At 48.0% G+C, this 20850-nt stretch overlaps 1 pseudogene; it reads left to right on the plus strand.

The window, feature by feature from the left end:
* The first annotated feature begins 4129 nt into the window (after positions 1 to 4129).
* Positions 4130 to 20850, plus strand: part of LOC119272501 — a 103195-nt pseudogene continuing 86474 nt past the window's right edge.

Consider the following 20850-nt stretch of genomic DNA (forward strand, 5'->3'; position numbering starts at 1 on the left):
AGTTTGAGAGATGTCATCGAGCTGAACGTGTGCTGATCGTGGAGGTGTCGTACATTCGGTGCTTGGGTCGGTTGGATCGCGAAGACGTTCGACTACATCAACCGCGTTACTAAACGCTTCCGATTTCGGTCTACGAGGGTACATAGACACACTCTCCCCTTGTCGGTGTCAAAACCGGCAGATCTCGGGTAGGGGGTACCGAACTGTGCGTCTGAGGATCAAAGGTAACAGGAGGTAGGGAACACAATGTTTACCCAGGTTCGGGCCCTCTTAATGGAGGTAATACCCTACTTCCTGCTTGATTGACTTTGATGAGTATAGGGGTTACAAGAGTTGATCTACCTTGAGATCGTAATGACTAAACCCTAGAGGTCTGGCATGTATGATTATGATAGCCCCTATGGACTAAACCCTCCGGTTTATATAGACACTACAGGGGGCTAGGATCGTACAGAGTCGGTTTGCAGAGAAAGGAATCTTCATATCCAAACGCCAAGCTTGCCTTCCACGCCAAGGAGATTCCCATCCAGACAACGGGGGAACCCTTCTATCTTGTATCTTCACGGCCCACCAGTCCGGCCCATGTCACATAGCCCGGACACCCGGGGCCCCCTAATCCAGGGCTCCCTCAGTAGCCCCTGAACCAGGCTTCAATGACGATGTGTCCAGTGCGCAGATAGTCTTCGGCATTGCAAAGTGGGTTCCTCCTCCGAATACTCCAAAGTAGTTGATCAAAAGAACTATATCCGGCTCTGTACAATAGTTACAACTCTGAACCGCGAGGGCAAAATACTTAAACAAAAATAGGTTATGTCTTCTGACAACTTTTTTAGAGAGGTAATGTCTTACGGCCTTATTATTATTTCGAACAGTTTTTCAGCCTCCTGCCTCGTGTTTCGAGACGCGATATTCATTGACACGTCCTGTCAAAGCAGAGATCATGTCCCCTTATTACGGGATTCTCGTCAATACGGATTTGGGTAATCCAACCGTGCCACTCGCACGACTCCTGGGGAGTAGGCGAGTTTTAAGGCTCGTGGGGGGACGTTCGACATTCACCGCCTTTATAAGAAGATAAAGATCCACCTTTTACCCCCACGCCTTCTTCCTCCCCAGCCCGTCTATCCTTGAGCTCAAGCGCCCCAGCTTCAATCCCTTCCGTCCCCAACTAACATTCCGACCATGTCCGGATCTGGAGCGCAGGGCAAGTGGATGGCCTCCTTCGTCACGGAGGAGAACATCAAGGAACTCCGGGAAGCGGGGTATTTTTCCAAGGAAATCGCCCATCGGCTCCCTGCCAAAAAGCAGATCATTCCCATACGAAAGCCCAATGAGAGGGTAGTATTCATCCCCCTTCCTTCGCGGGCTATGGTTTCCTCTCCACCCTTTCGTCCGCGGACTCATGTTCTATTACGGGCTGGATTTTCATGATCTGGCCCCAAATCCATTTCTTAATATCTCGGTGTTCATCATCGTGTGCGAGGTGTTCCTCCACATCCCCCTCCCACTTCGGCCTATGGCTCAAGGTCTTCAATGTGAAGCCGAAAGTGGTCGAGGTTCAACACGCGGAGTGCGGCGGCACCATGGTGAGCAAGCAGCTCCCTAACGTCACCTGGCCCAAGGGGACCTTCATAGAGACCGCGAAGGGGTGGCAACAGGAGTGGTTCTATGTTACGGAACCTCATGACACCACATGGGCCGCCACTCCTGAGTTCAAAACCGGTCCACCAATGCGGCTCACATCATGGCTCAAGAAGGGCCTAGATTGGGCGTCATCCGACGAGGTGATGATGCTACAAAAGTGCATTAAGAGCACGATGGAGAAGAACACCAGCCTTGCTAGCGTGATCCAGGTGATGTTGTTTCACCGGATTCTTTCGTGCCAATGCTGGACTCTCCATATGTGGGAGTTTGATCCGGCCAGTCCCGGGACCTTGCAGCGGTTCTTCGGCACGAAGCACGAAGATATATGGAAGCTGATTTTTAAGACCCAAAAGACGTGGTCGCCAACGACCGAAGACCTCGGCCATGACTGTGCTCATCCAGTCACTCTGGTGAGTTTTTCAGATTTCTAATCATATCCTTGATTTGCGGATCCAAAGAGTAAGTTAAAACCTTCCCCTTGTCCCCCAGGGCTGGACGAAGAAGGCGGAGCGGATCAGGTGTCCGGCTTCCCTGTCCGAAGACCCAACTATTCCTCTTCTGACGAAGCTGCTGGTTCCAGCGCCATACCAGGCGCCGGAAAAGAAGGCGAAGAAGAACAACAAGGAGGTCTGAAGTGGCCTTCGCCGCAAAGGTACTTCGGACATATCATCCGAAGATACCGGAGCTCTCTCCTCCCATGATGAAGACGAGGAGGAAGTGGAGGAGAGAAATTCTCCCCCTAAGGGGGGAAAGAAGAAAAGGGGGGCTTCCATAGATCTAGAGGCGGAAGCGTCCAAGAAGGGGAAACTCTCCCTTTCAGATGATTCGAAATCGGATGTCGAAGTCGTCCCCGAATGGAACCCCAGGCCGAAGCCTTCGACCGAATCGTAAGTATTTTAAGGATAATGTATATATCCGACTTTAAGCCTTGCGATCCTAACACACATAATCACGTATTGTAGTCCGGCCCACGATCTCCCCCGGCGATCATCATCTTCTAGGAATTCGCTGGGCTCGACCATGATGGAGAGCGAGTCGCCTCCGCCGGCCTCCCCTCCCACTGCTATGGACAACACTGAAGTGTTGTCCCGAGGGACCCTTTCGGGCCATGGAAAGGTGCGGGAAGCCATCAAGGTGGCACCAGAGGTTAATACCTCTGCTGCCGAGAACATGGGGGAACCGGGCCCAATGGAGACTGGCGACGGGGGCTAAGACCACTCCGGCCCCTAACTGAATGTCATTCCGGAGACCCACATGACTCCGGGATCAGGTGAGTGGCCTCCTTTAAAGGAAGGGGGCATGTCAACTCCACCGGCGACCTCTGTCAATCCGGAGGCGCCGGATAATCTGGCGGAAGCGCTTCAGAGCGCTTCCATTGTGGAAGAGCATCGTACCCTTATGGGTACGATAGTGGAAAGGGTTCGGTCCGCTAAAAATGGATTGAACGAAATCTACACCAGCCTTCTATTAGGCTTTGAGGTACGGGATGTTGTACTTTTTATCTATATAAAATGGATGCCTATGTATAGTTAGTAGCCCCTGAGACTCTGTTCGGCATTTGTGAAGAAAGGCCGAACAAAGGATCGAATATTTCGCAGGAGATGATCTTACATGTCTATTTGAACAAGTAGGCTTCAAAGTTAGTGGCAACCGCCCATACCGCCGAATTATTCAAACTAAAGCGGAAGCTGGAGCGGGCCGACGAAGAGCTCATCCGCACCAACAAACAATTGGAGGAGAAGCAAGGTATGTGATATCTATTCACATCTGAAATGATATGACTTGTTGTTTTATTATCTTGCTGAGTTTTGTAATTATGCTTACAGTTGACGCACCTGAGGTCGAGACCCTCAAGAATGCGCTGGCCGAAGCCAGGAAGGAGGTGGATGAGGAAGGATCCACTCGCCAAAAGTATGAATCAAGGGTAGAGGAAGTTCAGCAAGAGCTCCGGGATGCCATAAGCAAATGTGAGTCCTTGGAGCGCAAGGTTACAGATCAAGATGTCGAACTTGCTAAGGCCCTCCAAAGTGCACAGGAGGCCCGGGTTGAAGCCCAAGGCGCCTGCCGGGAGATCCACGAGGCCAAGAAGATCGCGGTGGGTAAGGCCTTTAATATGCAGAGCAAATTTGTCATGAGAAGGTACCTCTTACTGACCCGAGTTTGGAGTTCTCTAGCAGTGTTTGCGGATCTGCCCCAGAGTATTGCTGATGCTGCGGAGTTTCTCCAAGCCGAAGAGGGGAGCTCGACGGAGAAGTTGTTCTGGTCACATCACCTTGCGCCCAAGCATCCGGTGCCCCTCAGTGATCAGCTCAAACAGTTGACCGAACTACATATGGTGGCCGGATTAGCCATGAGGGATATTATAATCCATCTCTGGCCCGCCGAACCCATACCCGACAGCTACTTCGGGCTCGTGAAGCGGCTAGTCGGTGCCTGCCCCCGGCTGGATGCCATAGAGCAGTCGGTCTGTATCGAAGGTGCCCGGATGGCCTTCGCCCGTGTCAAGGTACAGTGGGCAAAGATGAACGCCGTCAAGCTGGCAACCGAGGGACCGCCCACAGGCAAGGAGCACCGCACGCGGGAGCGGTATTTTGATGAAGTCTTGGAAGGTTCCCGCATTGTAGAGGGCTAGTGTTCGAAGGACGTTATTTTCGAATGAATGTATCCGTGTTGCCCAAACTTTGTATTATGAAACAAGGCTTATGTATAATATGTTGCTTGTTTTACCTCTAATTCTTTTCCTCCTATGCGGCTGTTTACGGTATCCCAGAGTTGGCCAGTCGTCAGCTTCAGCCCCCACGTGGGTAGCACGGGGGTGTTCGGAATAGCACCTAGCCACACTTGACCCAACGGCTTGGTCCTTGAAGGTGGTGTTAGTGCGGCGAACCAGGCAATCAGACTATGTGGCTTTATCGCTCTCACTTAGCCATAGGAGTTTGACAATGAGATTGTAGGCGCAACCCCTGGAATTATTCGATTATCTGAACCTATGTGCTGTAGACGCCTGCCCAGGTGGAGACCGGTCCTTTGCATAATGCGGAAAAAATCACGAGAGATTTATAGTTAGTCACCGATAGCGGACCAGCTCTCGCCGCATCATGACAGTCAGTTTTCGGCTTTCTCTACTAAGGTGTTTATCTGGATGAACCAGAAACACAATCGCAGTAGTTCTCCCTTTACTACCATAGCTGAATGAGCAGAACATAAGGTAGTAACCACAGGAGCCGGGCAACCCAACTATTGACCAAAGACATGATTTGGAGTCGATGCATATAATGCTATATTCGAGACGCCGAATTGTACTATAAAAGTGTTCGGACTTATTTTATTTTTAAGAAATGTACATGGCCGAATGGAGCCCCTAGCGATTTAAGTCATACCGAGGTGTACATGGCAATCAGACGAAAAATGAGGAATACAGACGAGGAAATAAGCCAGTACCGAATACACTGGGGGGGAAAATTGTTTCCATTATAATGCGATCGATACGTCAAAACATATTTTTACAAATGATGCGATAAGCATCGAGGCTATTTTACATGCCGAGCACCACGGAAAGCTGTGTGCGGGTCCTAACAAAGGAAGAGGTGATCTTTAAAGATCCTTTAGATACTCTGCCACACGTCTATGTTGTTTTTCCTCCTTGGTGTATTATCCTTTGAAAGGATTAAAGATCGGGTTTTCATGACGGGCCTAGGAAAGGGCCCTTGGTACCATCAGAAGGTGATGGGGGTTGTAAGGAACCTGGAAAAGAAAAAAATAAGAGAAAAGAAACATGAGGGTCCAGATAGGGTCGAGCCGTATTGTGGACTTTGTCCTTACTATGTCTCCGTCTTTGCCCATGGTATTTTTAGTGCATAGTTATGTACGTGTGGCACATGTGCCACAATTCGGTTAGGGCTGAGACAGAGGTCGAATTGCTAATCGAGCTCCAGACGAGCTGGACTGTCGCTCTATAGGGTAGTCCGGACGCGTTTAACAGTGTCCGGGGGCTTGACTGTCGATGTAGTGTTCGGCTTGATAAGGCCGCCCTGGACTTCCGCTATAAGGGCCGCGGTGTGCTCTTCAGTACAGAGAGAGTGCTCTGTGTTTCCATTGACTGTTATAACATCGTGTGGTTCAGGCATCTTCAGTTTGAGATATGCGTAATGCGGGATCGCATTGAAGCGAGTGAATGTGGTTCGTCCGAGTAGTGCATGATAGCCACTACGGAAGGGGACGACGTCGAAGGTCAAGTCTTCACTTCAGAAGTTGTCCGGCAAACCAAAGATGACTTCCAATGTGATTGAGCCCGTGCAACGGGCCTCTACCCCAGGTATTACTCCTTTAAAGGTAGTTTTGGTGGGTTTAATTCTTGATGAATCAATACCCATTTTGCGGACCGTGTCCTGATAGAGCAAGTTAAGACTACTACCGCCATCCATGAGGACTGGCGTAAGGTGGAATCCATCGATAATTGGGTCGAGGACCAACGCGGCCAAGCCTCCATGATGGATACTAGTCGGATGGTCTCTGCGATCGGAAGTGATCGGGCAGGCTGACCATGGGTTCAATTTTGGGGCGACTGGCTCTATCGCATAGACGTCCCTTAGAGAGCGCTTGCGCTCCCGCTTGGGGATGTGATTAGCGTATATCATGTTCATGGTTTTGACCTTTGGGGGAAATTTCTTCTGTCCCCCTGTATTTGATGGGTGAGGCTCCTCATCGTCGTCCTTGCTGGGCGACCCCTTCTCCTTATGTTCGGTGTTCAGCTTACCGGTCTGTTTGAAGACCCAACAGCTTCTGTTGGTATGGTTGGCAGGCTTGTCGGGGGTGCCGTGAATCTGGCAGGTTCGATCTAGTATTCGGTCCAGGCTAGATGAGCCGTCTTTATTTCTTTTAAGTGGCTTCTTCCACTGACCTGATTTGGAGCCACTGAATGCGGCGTTGACTGTCGTGTCTTCGATATTGTTATTATTGCTTCGACACTTGTGTTTGTTGCGTCGGGGCCTGCCGTTGCCATTTCTGGTTTCGGAAGTACCCGGGTCACTAGCACCGTTGTTGCTACGGGCTAACCAGCTATCCTCTCCCGTGCAAAAGCGGGTCATGAGTGTTGTAAGGGCTGCCATGGACTTTGGATTCTCTTAGCCAAGGTGTTGGATGAACCATTCGTTGCGGATGCTGTGTTTAAAGGCCGCTAGGGCTTCGGTGTTCGGGCAGTCCACAATCTGGTTCTTTTTTATTAGGAACCGGGTCCAGAATTTTCTGGCTGACTCTCTGGGCTGTTGGACTGTATGGCTGAGGTCATCGGCATCCGGAGGTCAGATATAAGTGCCTTGGAAGTCGTCTCTAAAGGCATCTTCCAAGTCTTCCCAGCTTCCAATAGAGTTCTCTGGGAGGCTATTTAACTAGTGCTGAGCTGGTCCCTTAAGCTTTAGGGGGAGGTATTTGATGGCATGTAGATCGTCACTGCAAACCATGTGAATGTGGAGAAGGAAATCATCAATCCATACTGCGGGATCTATTGTACCATCATATGATTCGATGTTCACGGGTTTAAATCCTTGTGGGAACTGGTGCTCCATTACCTGATCAGTGAAGCATAGGGGGTGTGCGGCGCCTCTGTATCGGGCCACGTCGCGATGTAGTTCAGATGAAGTCTGAATGCAGTTTTCGGCCCGGGTGAGGTTGTGCTTGTCGCGCCAGGCCTGATGGCCATTTTCCCGTGCTGGAGCACCGCCCCGTGATCTGTAGATTGATCTGGTCTAACCGGCTCTATTTTCCAGGTCCTGTCGGAGGTCATAGGTGTATCCCGGAGCCGATGTTCCCCTGCCTTTGCGGCAAGGTGGTGCAGGTTGGTGTTCGGCTTGTGTTGCCGCTCTGTCCCGGCCATGTGGTGGTCAGTCAGGTCTGTCAGTAGTGCCACGCGTTGGCGCTATGGGCTCCAGGGCCTCATCGTCGAATTGTGGTAGCATCCCGTGCTTCGGGTAGCTCTTTGTTGGGCGTTCGAGGCCGTATTCCTAGGCTTCTAGGACGTTAGTCCATCTGTCATTGAGCAAATCTTAACCAGCCTAAAGTTATTGCTGCTTCTTTTTCAGGCTTCTTGGAGTGGCGATTAGCCGACGCTTAAAGCGCTCTTGTTCGAGGGGTTCCTCCGGCATTGTCGTGGTTTTGTCACGGCAGATGTCCTATTGAAAGGACTTAGTCGTGGGGCCATCACTACGGGTTAGCTTGAAGGGGTTAAAGCGGACACAAGAACGCAAGAGAGTTTATACTAGTTCAGCCCCTTGAATGAAGGTAAAAGCCTACCTCTAGTTGTGATGGAATTGATGGGTGTTTCGATGACTAGGGAGCAAATAAGCTTCGCCTATGTCTCGAGTTGTTGTCTGTTGTCCTTGAACCGCCGCCGGGTCGTCCCCTTATATACATGGGTGACGCCTGTCGGTTCAGAGAGTCCCAACACCGGTTCATACTCGTATCCGGGTTGGTCTCTCCTTGTTCCTAACTTATATTACAAGTATATGCACAAAGCTGATGTACGACTACAGGTTGTAAACCGACTACGGGCCCTGGGCCTTTATCTGCCTCTTTGGTCTTTAACACCTTTGAACTACTGAAGGAGTTAATCCGGCCCAGGTAGGCCGGTTTATGCCCACTAGTAATATCCCCAACATTAGGCCCCAGATTGATTTGAACAGGTTCATGTCAATCCTTAGCAAAAATCTTCGTCTTCAACATCTTCTGGTAGTTGTTGAACCGCCGTGACGTCATCTTCTCTGTTTGTTGTAAACCAGCGTGACATCATCTGTCATAAAGAAAACATCCATGATATCTTCTTGTTTAATAGATTCACAATGACCGAGGTGACCGCCCTACTTCCAAAATCTGTGATCCCTTGATTCCCGCGCCTGACACATGTTCTTTGCCTTATAAATAGGCCCGAAGGGTCATTTCTTTTCTTCCCTTCATGCCCTTTCTCTTCGTCTTCCTCGCGTCGCCAGTCTCAGAGCTCCGCCACCGCCGTCGTCTTCTGCATCACCCTTGGCCGCTGCATCAACTTGAACACGCCAGAAAGCCGCGGCGACCTTTCCGTGTTTTCCTCAGCTCTGGTAGGTCTTTTGTTCTTCTCAACATAGATCTGATCTAGGGCTTCGTGTTCTTGCGGTGTTCATCACTTGTTCATACTCATGTACTAGCTCTTGGATGCACATGTAAACCCTTGCTTTGTGTAGCGGTAACTTTCAGTATCCGCCGCTAGTTTCCTGCCCAAAACCATAGATCTCACATATACTTCTGCTCATTCATTCAATACTGTTCTGCTTTGATCTTCGACTATTTTTCTTATTTTCTGAACTTGCTTCAGATCCAATGCCATAATAAGATCTTGTGAAACCTATTTCTGCATACTTAACCATCCGCAATCTCAATTGCTTCAATGTTTAGGTCAGGCGGTTTAACCTTATAGAAAATTTTCCAAACCGGTATATGCCATTAGTCCCCTTGTTGAACCGCCAGATGTAGGTTGCTTCATGAAACTCCGGTTTAGATAGGGCTGTATCCGGTTTAACATTGTACATACCAGTGCATTTTAATCAATGCATTTTTGAACCGGGATCTTTTACCTTGTAGATTCCATCATGGCCAAGCAAGTGTATGAGTGCAATTGGGTTCCTTCTCGCGTCACAGAGGCTGAACTGGACGATTTAGTCCTGGTTGGTGCTTTAGGCAGTAAGGATACAATCCATTGGAGGGCTCCTGGCAAAGAATGCCCTCCCTCACCTTGAGAAGGAGAGGTTGTTGTTCATAGATCACTTAGCCCGAGGCTTTAAGCCGCCCGGTTCTAAATTTTACCGGGATGTCTTAGCCGATTTCCAGCTCCATCCACAAGATACTAGCCCCAACTCTGTTACAAATATGTGTCACTTCCAAGTGCTCTGTGAAGTGTTCTTTCAAGAGGAGCCCACAGTGGAACTATTCAGAGACCTATTCCATCTAAACCGTCGTACTGAATTTACTGACGGCTCCAGTACGGAGTTGGGTGGTGTGGCGATTCAGAAAAGGAAAGAGGTCACATACCCTCACGCCAAGCTGCACAGTCACCCCAAGGAGTGGACTCAGACATGGTTCTACTGCAAAGACACCTCCCTGCTGGTGAGAATCCCTTGCCTGGTTTTCGTCCGGAGCGGCTCAGCAATACCCATCCTTTTCCTCAATGATTGACTGCCCAGGAGAGAAGCAAATATGCTCCCCAGCTGTCAAAGCTCAGAGCTTTTATGGCCAACAGTTTAACAGGGGTTGACCTTGCTCGCTATTGGATATCATGGAGCATACTGCCCCTTAGTCAGCGCTCCGGTTTGATGTGTGAATATACTGATAGTGTGGCTGACCCACTGTGACATTCAAGACTCCAGCTGTCCGGTGAAGAAATCATGGAGGCTGTGCGTAAGATACTGAATGAACCGGAGCACATCTGCGCTAGAACCGGCCTGCTTCCCTTCTGCGCCACCAACAAACTGCCATCTATAAGACTTTGATTTTTCTCTTTGCTGAATCTGTTATCGATATGTCTGGCCATTGTTTCTAATATTAGTATCTGTATAATCAGGGTGATGATCCGTTTTGGAGCAAAAAGCTGCCGCAGGAGAAACCAGAGAAAATAGATAAACTGGAAAGAGCAACCTGGCAAAAGACTAAAGCTGTGAAGAAGACTGCCCATAGGAAAAGAACCACCGCCTCTTCTAATCCGGCTCCCGACGATGAGGTTGATAATCTGGATTTTGAGGTAGAGCTTGACTCACTTGGTTTATTTTTCATGTGTCTTATTGATGATGATATTTGTCAGGATGATGCCGAAGCCAGCCATGCGGATGTTGCAGAGGTAATTATTCTCTCTTTCGATTCAGAAACTTTGCCTTCACAAAGAATCCGTCAGCAAACCGGAAAGTTAAATTTTCTCATCCTCTTGCTTATTTGTATCCTAAACTTCTTATGAAGACTCCACAACACGAAGGTCGCCGCACTACCCGGCACAGCGGCCAGGTAGTTACCTCCGTCGGTTTACCAAACAGTCCGGTTCGGAAACGTCATTCCGAGGTCTCTAATTCGCTTGTCAGTGCTTGTCCTAAAGCGGGCTGCTTTCGTCAACCTCTTAATCCGTCTGACTCCGATTATCAGGTTATTTCCCACTCATCTTCTGGCGATTCGTCGGCTACTCAGCTCCCACCGCTCAAAACGGTGCTTGGGTAAGCTATATTTATTGTGATGTTTGTAGTATATTGCCTTAGAACATATGCTGTATTTAATTTTGTTATTCTTCTCAGGGCCAAACCTAGGCCGAGCAAGAAGGCCCGCCTGGATAAAGCGGCCGAAGAAGATGTCATTCTTGAACCAGGCACCACACCCAATCTTGAAACGGCTATTCCTGAGGATATTCCCAATGATCCACCGTAGCCAGATGATAATCTTACTGCTGAGGAAATACCTATTGATACCTCAGGTCCTATCCATCAGCCCACAGGTTCCCTCCAGGTTGAAAGCTCCACCGGTCCTGCAAAACCTACTGACAAGCCAGCAGCTCCAGTGCAAACCGGCGGTACCAATGATGATGAAGTTGTCATTACTGGCACTGGACATACTGAGCCAAGCAATCATGTCGCTTTATCCAAACATTCTGCCAAGGAAGAACTAGCTGCTTTTGGAAAAGGCAAGTGGAATGCTGATCTGACGGCTTATGCTGCCCTGAACGCCCAAGAAATCCATTCAGGCTACCTGAACCGGTTGTATACCAGCCGTGACTATGAAGCCGGTCTGGTTAACATGATGAAGGATAAATATGAGGTAACTTCCATATGCTCCTTCCTGCTTGTATGCTTTCATTCTTGCTGACTCTCCTAGCCCGTAAGGGCCGATTTGAAATATTCTTTCAATCCGGGACTTAATAATATGAATCTTGATGCTTTGAAATTTGTTGATGTAGTCCCCAAGGGCCGGTTCAACTTAGCGTAGTTAAACCGGTACTTTAAGTAATTGAAACTACCGCATCAGAATACATATGATCAAATAGCCATTAGCCCCCAAGTGCCAAGTTGAATACTTGTATTGATCTTGGGACTTTGTAAACAATCAAAAGATGAAGGGGTACATCGGAGGCCGCTTTAGATCAAATATGCATTAGCCCCCAAGTACTAAGCGCATAACTTGTTATGTGGTTGGTACTTGAATCCTTCTACCAGTTTGCTAAAGCATATATCTGTATGTATGCAGGCGGAGCTGAAGACGAAAGAGAACCAAGTTATCGATCTTCAAGAAGCCCTGAAAACCCAACAAGCTGAAACCTCCAAAGCAAAATAGGAATTGGCCAGTGCTTTAAGCGCCATGGAACAACTTAAGGAAAACTTCAAAAAGAAATGGGCGGACTGGGCCACTGAGAAGTCCACTTTGATCAAACGAGCAGAGGATGCTGAGGCTGCCCTAAAACAAGTGGTAGATGAACTAACCAGCATAAAGCGACACGTGCATGCCATGACTGCTGCTATCTTTGGTAAGCCAGTTTTCCTACTGAATTGGCTCTGCCTTCTGACAAAGTCGCCGGCTTATTAACCCTTTATGGCATTTCAGGGACACGCATTGGTCACTTGGAGTCAGATGTATGGAAGAAGCTAAAATCCGCCTATACATTGGTTGAACAATTGTATACTGGTGCCCAGCGGATCATCTGTACCGCCTCTCATAACAAACCGACGCCTAGTTTGATTCAAGATACTCTAATGAAACTGTCAGTGCTTCCTGCCCGGATTGAAGAGCTAAAGAAATCTGCTGCTCGAACCGGCGCAATCAATGCTTTAATCCGGGCAAAAGCCTGGGTGCCGGATTTTGATCCTGTTGAAGCGGCTCAAGGCTATCCCAGCTTGAAGGAAGATGGATCAGAATTCAGTGAAGCGGATCTGCGAGCGATAAACCGGGAGGTGCGTCCACTAGCTTGTCAGTTGGCTGAGGAAGCAGACTTGTCTCGTTATCAAGCGCAATATGACAGTCAGAACAAGCGAATAGCTGCGCCAATCCATGAATCGGAAAATCTGATTCCTCCAATCCGCAAGCATACTTACGCTCCCGATATTGACCCGTCCTTGCTGATCCATGATGAAGCTGTTTTTCAAGCATTAATGGGAATCGACTGGACAACTGTGGATTTCCAGCCACTGGGTAGGGATACAGAGGCTGAAGCGGCGCGGGACGACCCACAACCATCAGGCCAGGCTGGTGACCAAGCTTGAACCGGATGCTGGTTTAAAACGGCCTCTTCTTCGCGAAAAACAATTATATTATTATGGGCACCATGTTGCCTTGTAATAGGCTAGGTGATACCTTTGATGTTGATATGCCTTCGTGCATAATTTGTTCTTCCTGTGGCAATGAACTTTCCAAAACACTTTCTGAAATGAAAAATTCGTCAAGTGCCACCGCGGTTGTACCGTCAGGCGGAATATGATGTCTGCATATATGAAATCAAAACAAAATTTTAAGTATGACCAAATTTTGAGATACATAATACCTGCCGTCATTGAGCGTGAAGTTGGCTTGGCCAATCTTGAAGCGGAGTTTTGCAAACCCATATTGTTGGAGGAGATAACAGCTCCTGTATATATATGACGCTGGTTTACCATGTAAACCGTGCCGGGTTATGATAAACACCGTGTTACTCCATAAGCGGATGTTAACAACAAGGATCAAACCGGACAAATAGTCTCCGGATTGACGTGAACTGTGTTCCATCAATTGATTGGTTAAAAAACTTTGTCGGTTTAAAGAACACAATAAAAAGCAAAAAAAAAACCCTTCAAAGAAAAGTATGAAGCAAAAGTAACGACAAAAGCGTTTGCCAAAAAAGATTTATTTAAGCTGATCAAATGGCGTAACCATGGCCAAACACGACCAAGCTCCCGTTAGGTGTAACTATGGTTCTAGTTAGCCAGGTCCCCAAGTGATTCTTGTGGCATTTATGCCGACCAAATGGCGTGGTCATGGTTCGGGTTCGACCAAGCCCCCAAGTGATTCTGTGGCCTTAGGCCGATCAAGAGGCATGACTGGTTCAGACATGACCAAGTCCCCAAGTGATCTAGTGGCTTTCGCCTATCAAGAGGCATGGTATTGGTTCAGACATGACCAATCCTCCAAGTGATATAACACGATGCTTTTAGCAAAGCAAACTCAAGGGGTAAACCGGAGGCCGTTTTAGAGCAACTCCGTGTAACCTCACATGATGTAAAAGAACAGATACCCCGCTTTAGCTGAGGTTCCGGTTTATTATACTTAATCATAATATATACATTGTATGTACATAAGTATAGCCAATGGCTCAGGTATAGTAAGGCCGAAGATGAGCTATATTCCATGGCCTGTTAGTCTCTTCCTCTGATGTACGTGAGTCCTTATGCTCTCGAATATCGATCAGATAGTACGACCCGTTGTGCAGATTCTTGCTGACCACGAAAGGCCCCTCCCAAGGTGGGGATAGTTTATGCATATCAGTCTGATCTTGGATGAGCCGAAGCACCAAATCTCCTTCCTGGAAGGCTCTGGTTCTGACTCGGCGACTGTGATAACGACGAAGATCCTGCTGGTAAATTGCCGACCGGGCGGCTGCAATGTCACGCTCTTCATCCAACCGGTCCAAAGCATCTTGCCGTCCTGTCTCGTTGTCCGCTTCAACATAAGCCGTGACACGAGGTGAGTATGACGGATATCGCTGGGGAGAACCGCCTCCGCTCCATAAACCATGAAGAACGGTGTGTACCCTGTTGATCTGTTGGGTGTTGTATTGATGCTCCATAACACAGATGGTAATTCTTCTACCCAACAACCCGGCGTTCTCTGCAAAGGAACCATGAGTCGGGGCTTGATGCCTCTCAAGATTTCTTGATTAGATCTTTCGGCTTGACCATTGGACTATGGATGTGCCACTGATGAAACGTCGAGCCGGATGTGCTCCCGTTTGCAGAACTCCTTCATAGCACCTTTGGATAAATTGGTACCATTATCTGTGATAATACTGTGCGGAAAGCCAAACCAGAAAATCACCTTTTTGATGAACTGAACCGCCGTGGCCGCATCACACTTGCTAACAGGTTCTGCCTCCACCCACTTTGTAAACTTGTCCACCGCCACCAGGAGGTGGGTCTTCTTATCTTTTGACCTTTTCAAAGGCCCGACCATATCCATCCCCCAAGTCGCAAACGGCCAAGTAATTGGAATCATCCTCAATTCTTGAGCCGGTACATGAGCACGTCTTGAAAACCTTTGGCAACCATCACATCGTCTGACCAGATCTTTCGCATCAGCATGAGCAGTTAACCAATAGAAACCATGGCGAAACGCTTTAGCCACCAGAGACTTTGAACCGGCGTGGTGACCACAATCTCCTTCGTGGATCTCCCGCAAAATTTCACGGCCTTCTTCAGGAGACACGCAACGTTGAAAAGCTCCTGATACACTGCAATGATGCAACTCACCGTTGATGACAGCCATGGACTTGGATCGCCGGATTATCTGCCGGGCCAGAATCTCATCTTCTGGCAACTCGCCCTGGTTCTTGTACGCCACATAAGGAAGCGTCCAATCCGGAATAACATGAAGAACTGCCACCAATTGAGCCTCCGGATCAGGAACGGCCAAATCCTCTTCACCAGGGATCTTCACCGACGGGTTGTGCAGCACATCCAGAAAAACATTGGGTGGGACCGGTTTGCGCTGAGAGCCCAGCCGGCTTAAAGCGTCCGCCGCTTCATTTTTCCGCCGGTCCACGTGGTCCACCTGATAGCCTCTGAAATAACCTGCAACAATATCCACCTCACGACGATATGCTGCCATGAGTGGGTCCTTGGAGTCCCATGTGCCAGACACTTGCTGAGCCACAAGGTCCGAATCATCGAAGCACTTCACTCGACTTAGATTCATCTCCTTAGCCATCCGAAGACCATGGAGCAAGGCTTCATACTCAGCTGCATTGTTAGTACAAGGGAACATTAAACGGAGAACATAACAAAACTTATCACCTCATGGGGAAGTTAATACGACTCCAGCCCCCGAGCCTTCCAACTGCCTGGATCCGTCAAAATGGATGGTCCAATACGTATGATCCTGCTTTTCTTCAGGTGCTTACATTTTCGTCCAGTCATTGATGAAATCAACAAGTGCTTGAGACTTAATCGCTGTCCGAGGCACATATTTCAAACCGTACGGCCCCAACTCTATAGTCCATTTTGCAATCCGGCCAGTTGCTTCCCGGTTCTGGATGAAATCTCCCAAAGGAGCAGAACTGACCATCGTAATTGGGTGCCCTTGGAAGTATTGCTTAAGCTTCCGGCTTGCCATAAAAACTCCGTACACCAGCTTCTGCCAATGCGGATACCTTTGCTTGGACTCAATGAGTACTTCGCTGATATAATAGACCGGACGTTGAACCGGATGCTCCTTACCTGTCTCCTTTCGCTCCACCACAATAGCCACGCTGGCCGCATGAGCATTAGAAGCAACATATAGCAGTAATGGCTCCTTGTCAATGGGAGCGGCGAGCACAGGTGGATTGGCCAATTGCCGCTTTAAGTCCTCAAACGCTTCATCAGCAGCAGAACTCCAGACAAACTGATCCCTCTTTTTCAACATCTGATACAAAGGGATTGCCTTCTCACCCAGTGTAGGATCGAAAGTATGTCTAGAGGGGGGGTGATTAGACTACTTGACCAAATAAAAACTTAACCTTTTCCCAATTTTAGTTCTTGGCAGATTTTAGCTATTGTAGGACAAGTCAAGCAATCATCTCACAATTCAAGCAAGCATGCAAAGAGTATATTGGCAGCGGAAAGTAAAGCATGCAACTTGCAAGAATGTAAAGGGAAGGGTTTGGAGAATTCAAACGCAGTTGGAGACACGGATGTTTTTCCCGTGGTTCGGATAGGTGGTGCTATCCTACATCCACGTTGATGGAGACTTCAACCCACGAAGGGTAACGGTCGCGCGAGTCCACGGAGGGCTCCACCCACGAAGGGTCCACGAAGTAGCAACCTTGTCTATCCCACCATGGCCATCGCCCACGAAGGACTTGCCTCACTAGCGGTAGATCTTCACGAAGTAGGCGATCTCCTTGCCCTTACAAACTCCTTGGTTCAACTCCACAATCTTGTCGGAGGCTCCCAAGTGACACCTAGCCAATCTAGGAGACACCACTCTCCAAGAAGTAACAAATGGTGTGTTGATGATGAACTCCTTGCTCTTGTGCTTCAAATGATAGTCTCCCCAACACTCAACTCTCTCTCATAGGATTTGAATTTTGTGGAAAGAAGATTTGAGTGGAAAGCAACTTGGGGAAGGCTAGAGATCAAGATTCATATGGTAGGAATGGAATATCTTGGTCTCAACACATGAGTAGGTGGTTATCTCTCAGAACATATGAGTTGGAATTGTGTATGTGTTCTGATAGCTCTCTCCACGAATGAAGAGGAGGTGGAGGGGTATATATAGCCTCCACACAAAATCCAACCGTTACACACAGTTTTCCAATCTCGGTGGGACCGAATCAACAAACTCGGTCGGACCGAAAAGGTAAACCTAGTGACCGTTAGAGATTTTCGGTGGGACTGACATGCAACTCGGTAGGACCGATATGGTTAGGGTTTGGGCATAACGTAATCTCGGTGAGACCGATTACACAAACTCGGTGAGACCGAGTTCGGTAATAAGCTAACCAGAGAGTTGGTCAGGCAAACTCGGTGGGACCGATTTGCTCTTTCGGTGAGACCGAAAAGTTACAAAAGGGAAACAGAGAGTTTACATTGCAATCTCGGTGGGACCGATTCGCTCTTTTGGTGAGAATGAAAATTTACGAAAGGGAAACAGAGAGTTTGCAATCCCATCTCGGTGAGACCGAGATCCCTATCGGTAGAACCGAATTGCTAGGGTTTGGCAGTGGCTTATGATAAGTGAAACTCGGTGGCGCTGGATAGAAAGAATCGGTAGGACCGAGTTTGGCTTAGGGTTTAGGTCATATGTGGATATGGGAAAGTAGTTGAGGGTTTTGGAGCATATCACTAAGCACATGAAGCAAAAGGCTCATTAAGCAACACCTCATCCCTCCTTGATAGTATTGGCTTTTCCTAAAGACTCAATGTGATCTTGGATCACTAAAATATAAAATGAAGAGTCTTGAGCTTTTGAGCTTGAGCCAATCCTTTGTCCTTAGCATTTTGAGGGTTCCACTTTCACATCCATGCCATGCCAATCATTGAGCTTTCCTGAAATAGTCATCTTGGAATATCATTAGCTCAATGAGCTATATGTTGTTATGAATTACCAAAACCACCTAGGGATAGTTGCACTTTCAATCTCCCCCTTTTTGGTAATTGATGACAACATATAGATCAAAGCTTTGACAAATGATAATAAGCATGAAATATATCGTCGCTTTGAGAAGTATGTGACAAGTAAGAGCTCCCCCTAATTTTGTGCATATTTAAAATTTGCTTTGGACTGCAAATGCACAAGGAGTTAGAGTCATGGGTTACGCTTCCATGTCACATACATCTTGGTGGAGCGCTTAAAATGATAAGAATGAAATACATGCACTCATCACCAAGAATAGTGAATGATCACATAAGATAGATAAGATGATAATATTAAGAAAACATTAAGTGTAGCTTATGATCAAACACATGATCATCAATGTCTCACGAGCAATGACATAGTATCTCACACAAAAGCAAATAAAGTTCGAAAAAAACACCAAATAAAACAAGAGAGAATAAAAGCAACACTCTCTCTTGAAGCCTATGATCTATACATTTTCTCCCCCTTTGGCAACAAGTTACCAAAAAGTTCCTAGAAAATGCATAGTGCTAAGTCGACACTCAGGCTTGATCTTCAGGTGGTGGTGGCGTCCGGAGCACTCCAAGGACGAAGCCTTCTGTAGACGTGGTCGGAGTCGAGGCTGAAGTGGACGCTGGAGCTGGTGGAACTGAGGCTGTAGCTGGTGCAGACGTGGTGGCTCTGGGGTCAGCAACTGGCACTGTAGACGACCTCGGACCTCGTGGCACTCTGGCAAAGGCATCAGTTGTTGTCTTGCCTCTGCTCTCCTGCATGTCATCCTGGAGCTGCTCCACTGCAGTCTGAATCTCTGTCACTTTGACATCCAAGTCATAGAACTTTTGTTCCATGATCCTCTCTAAGCTTGCTTGGTTCTGAGTTAGGGTGGCTAGTCCTTGCTCAATCCGCAGGGTGGATGCAATCAAGTAACCAAGCTGCTCTTGTTTGGTTTCCAGGAAATATTCAGATGCCTCCTCTTGAGTAGGCATCTTGGCAGCTTTCTCCTTCCTCGCCTTCTCCTTCTTGGCTTGTGCTTGGGCAGATGATGGCTCATTCTTAGTCATGACCACTTGATTATCTTCAAAGTCTGGACGGATGGGCAGGTGTTCCTTGTCCAATAAGTATATGCCCGTGCCCATCTTAGAGTTGATGAGCTCCTGAATCTGTGGGGCATATCCACAGCTCCTCTTCTGGTCTGCTGATGTCCTCTTGATTGTTTCAATCATAAGGCTCATGACTTTGAATTTCTGTGGCACGTCAAAGATATGAAGCAAGTTGATCGCGTGGCCCCTGATCATCTTGTGATCTCCAGACTTGGGCAATAGGGTGTGCCTAAGAATCCAGTTGATGGTTGGCAGCCCTGACAGAAAATAGTGTACTGAGCCAAACTTGAACGTATCAAGTGCTTCATTTGGAATCTCCTTGTACATGTTTGACATTGAGTCGTGGTCCATCTTCTTCTTGGCATAAATGTCCAAGTCATTGTCATGCTCTTCTGGGGCATTAATCAGCTGAGCCCATTCAGCAACCGTAGACTGGTACCTCGTACCCTCTGACATCCATACAATCCTGCCATCTGGATAGAAATGGGCTGTGGAGTAGAACTGCATGATGAGTTCCTCGTTCCACTTTGTGAGCTTCTGCCCAACAAAGTCCTCTACTCCACATGCCTTGAAGCTGTCCTGCACTCCAGGGTAGTACTCTTCGTTGTCCTTGATGTATTGCCAATCAACCCATCTCATATCACAGACAATTGGCTTCTTGTCTAGCAGCACTGTCTCATAAAAGTCTTGCTGCTCCTTGGTGTGAAACCTGTAGTCAACTACAGTCCTTCTCCTTGAAGCATACGGGTCTGCTTCTCTCCACTTCCGGAGCCCTGAATCTCTCCTGAGTTTCATATCCTCAGCCACAGGATGAGCATCGTTGTGGTCTGGGATCTTGGGCTTGAGCTTTCTAAGAACATTCTCTTCTTCTTCTTCTGCAGCTTCAAGCACTGGGGCCTTGTTCTTCTCAGTAGCTGGGATGCTTCTTGTGTTCCTCTTTGGCTTTGGCTTTGGAGCTGGCTTGGCCTTGGAAGTAGCTGCCCTTGTTCTTATGGCATCACCCATCAGCTTGGGTGCCTTAGGTGTTGGTGCAACTACCTCTTCTTCTTCCTCCTCATCTTCCATGATGGAAGCCTTGCCAAGCACTCTGGCTACAGTTTTCTTCACCCTTTCTTTCCTCTTCTTGCCTTCAGCAGCAACTGGCTCAATGGGAGTGGGCTTCTCAGTTGAAGCTCTGGCCTTTGACATAGGCTGCCTGCCTGCTGGCCTTTTGACCTTCATCCCTGGTTTTATGCCCTGTGCTGGCTCAACTCTCTTGGAAGTTGCTTCCTCTTCTGCCACATAATCCTCATCTTCTGAGTCTGAGGTTCTCTTCTTTCTCTGTCTTGTGGCAGCTTTAGGCAGATTGCTAGGGGTGCTCCTGCTGCCATCATCTGAGGAACTTGAGGGACTAGTGCCCTCACTCATCTGCACTTGCTGCTCTGACAAGTTCTGGCTATCACTTTGGTCTGACATGATGCAAACTCTGACTGCTGACCCTGTGAATAGGTTGTAGATGAGATAGAGTGGAAAAGCATCACAAAATGCAGAGATTTTTGCAAAAGAATAATTCAAAAACTTAGTTTTAGTTTCCCACTGAAAGCATCTCGGATCTACCAATTTCTAAACTTGGTGATACCGAAGCAGTTTTGGCACCTAAACTAGTGAACTCGGTCAGACCGAGTCACAGTTCGGTGGCACCGAGACTGCTAGGGTTTCACAGAGTTCCAAAATTGGTCACACCGATAAGTAACTCTCGGTCAGACCGAGTCTCACTTGTGCAATGGCATAA

Source organism: Triticum dicoccoides, chromosome 3A (genome assembly GCF_002162155.2).
Source record: "Triticum dicoccoides isolate Atlit2015 ecotype Zavitan chromosome 3A, WEW_v2.0, whole genome shotgun sequence".
Lineage (NCBI taxonomy): Eukaryota > Viridiplantae > Streptophyta > Magnoliopsida > Poales > Poaceae > Triticum > Triticum dicoccoides.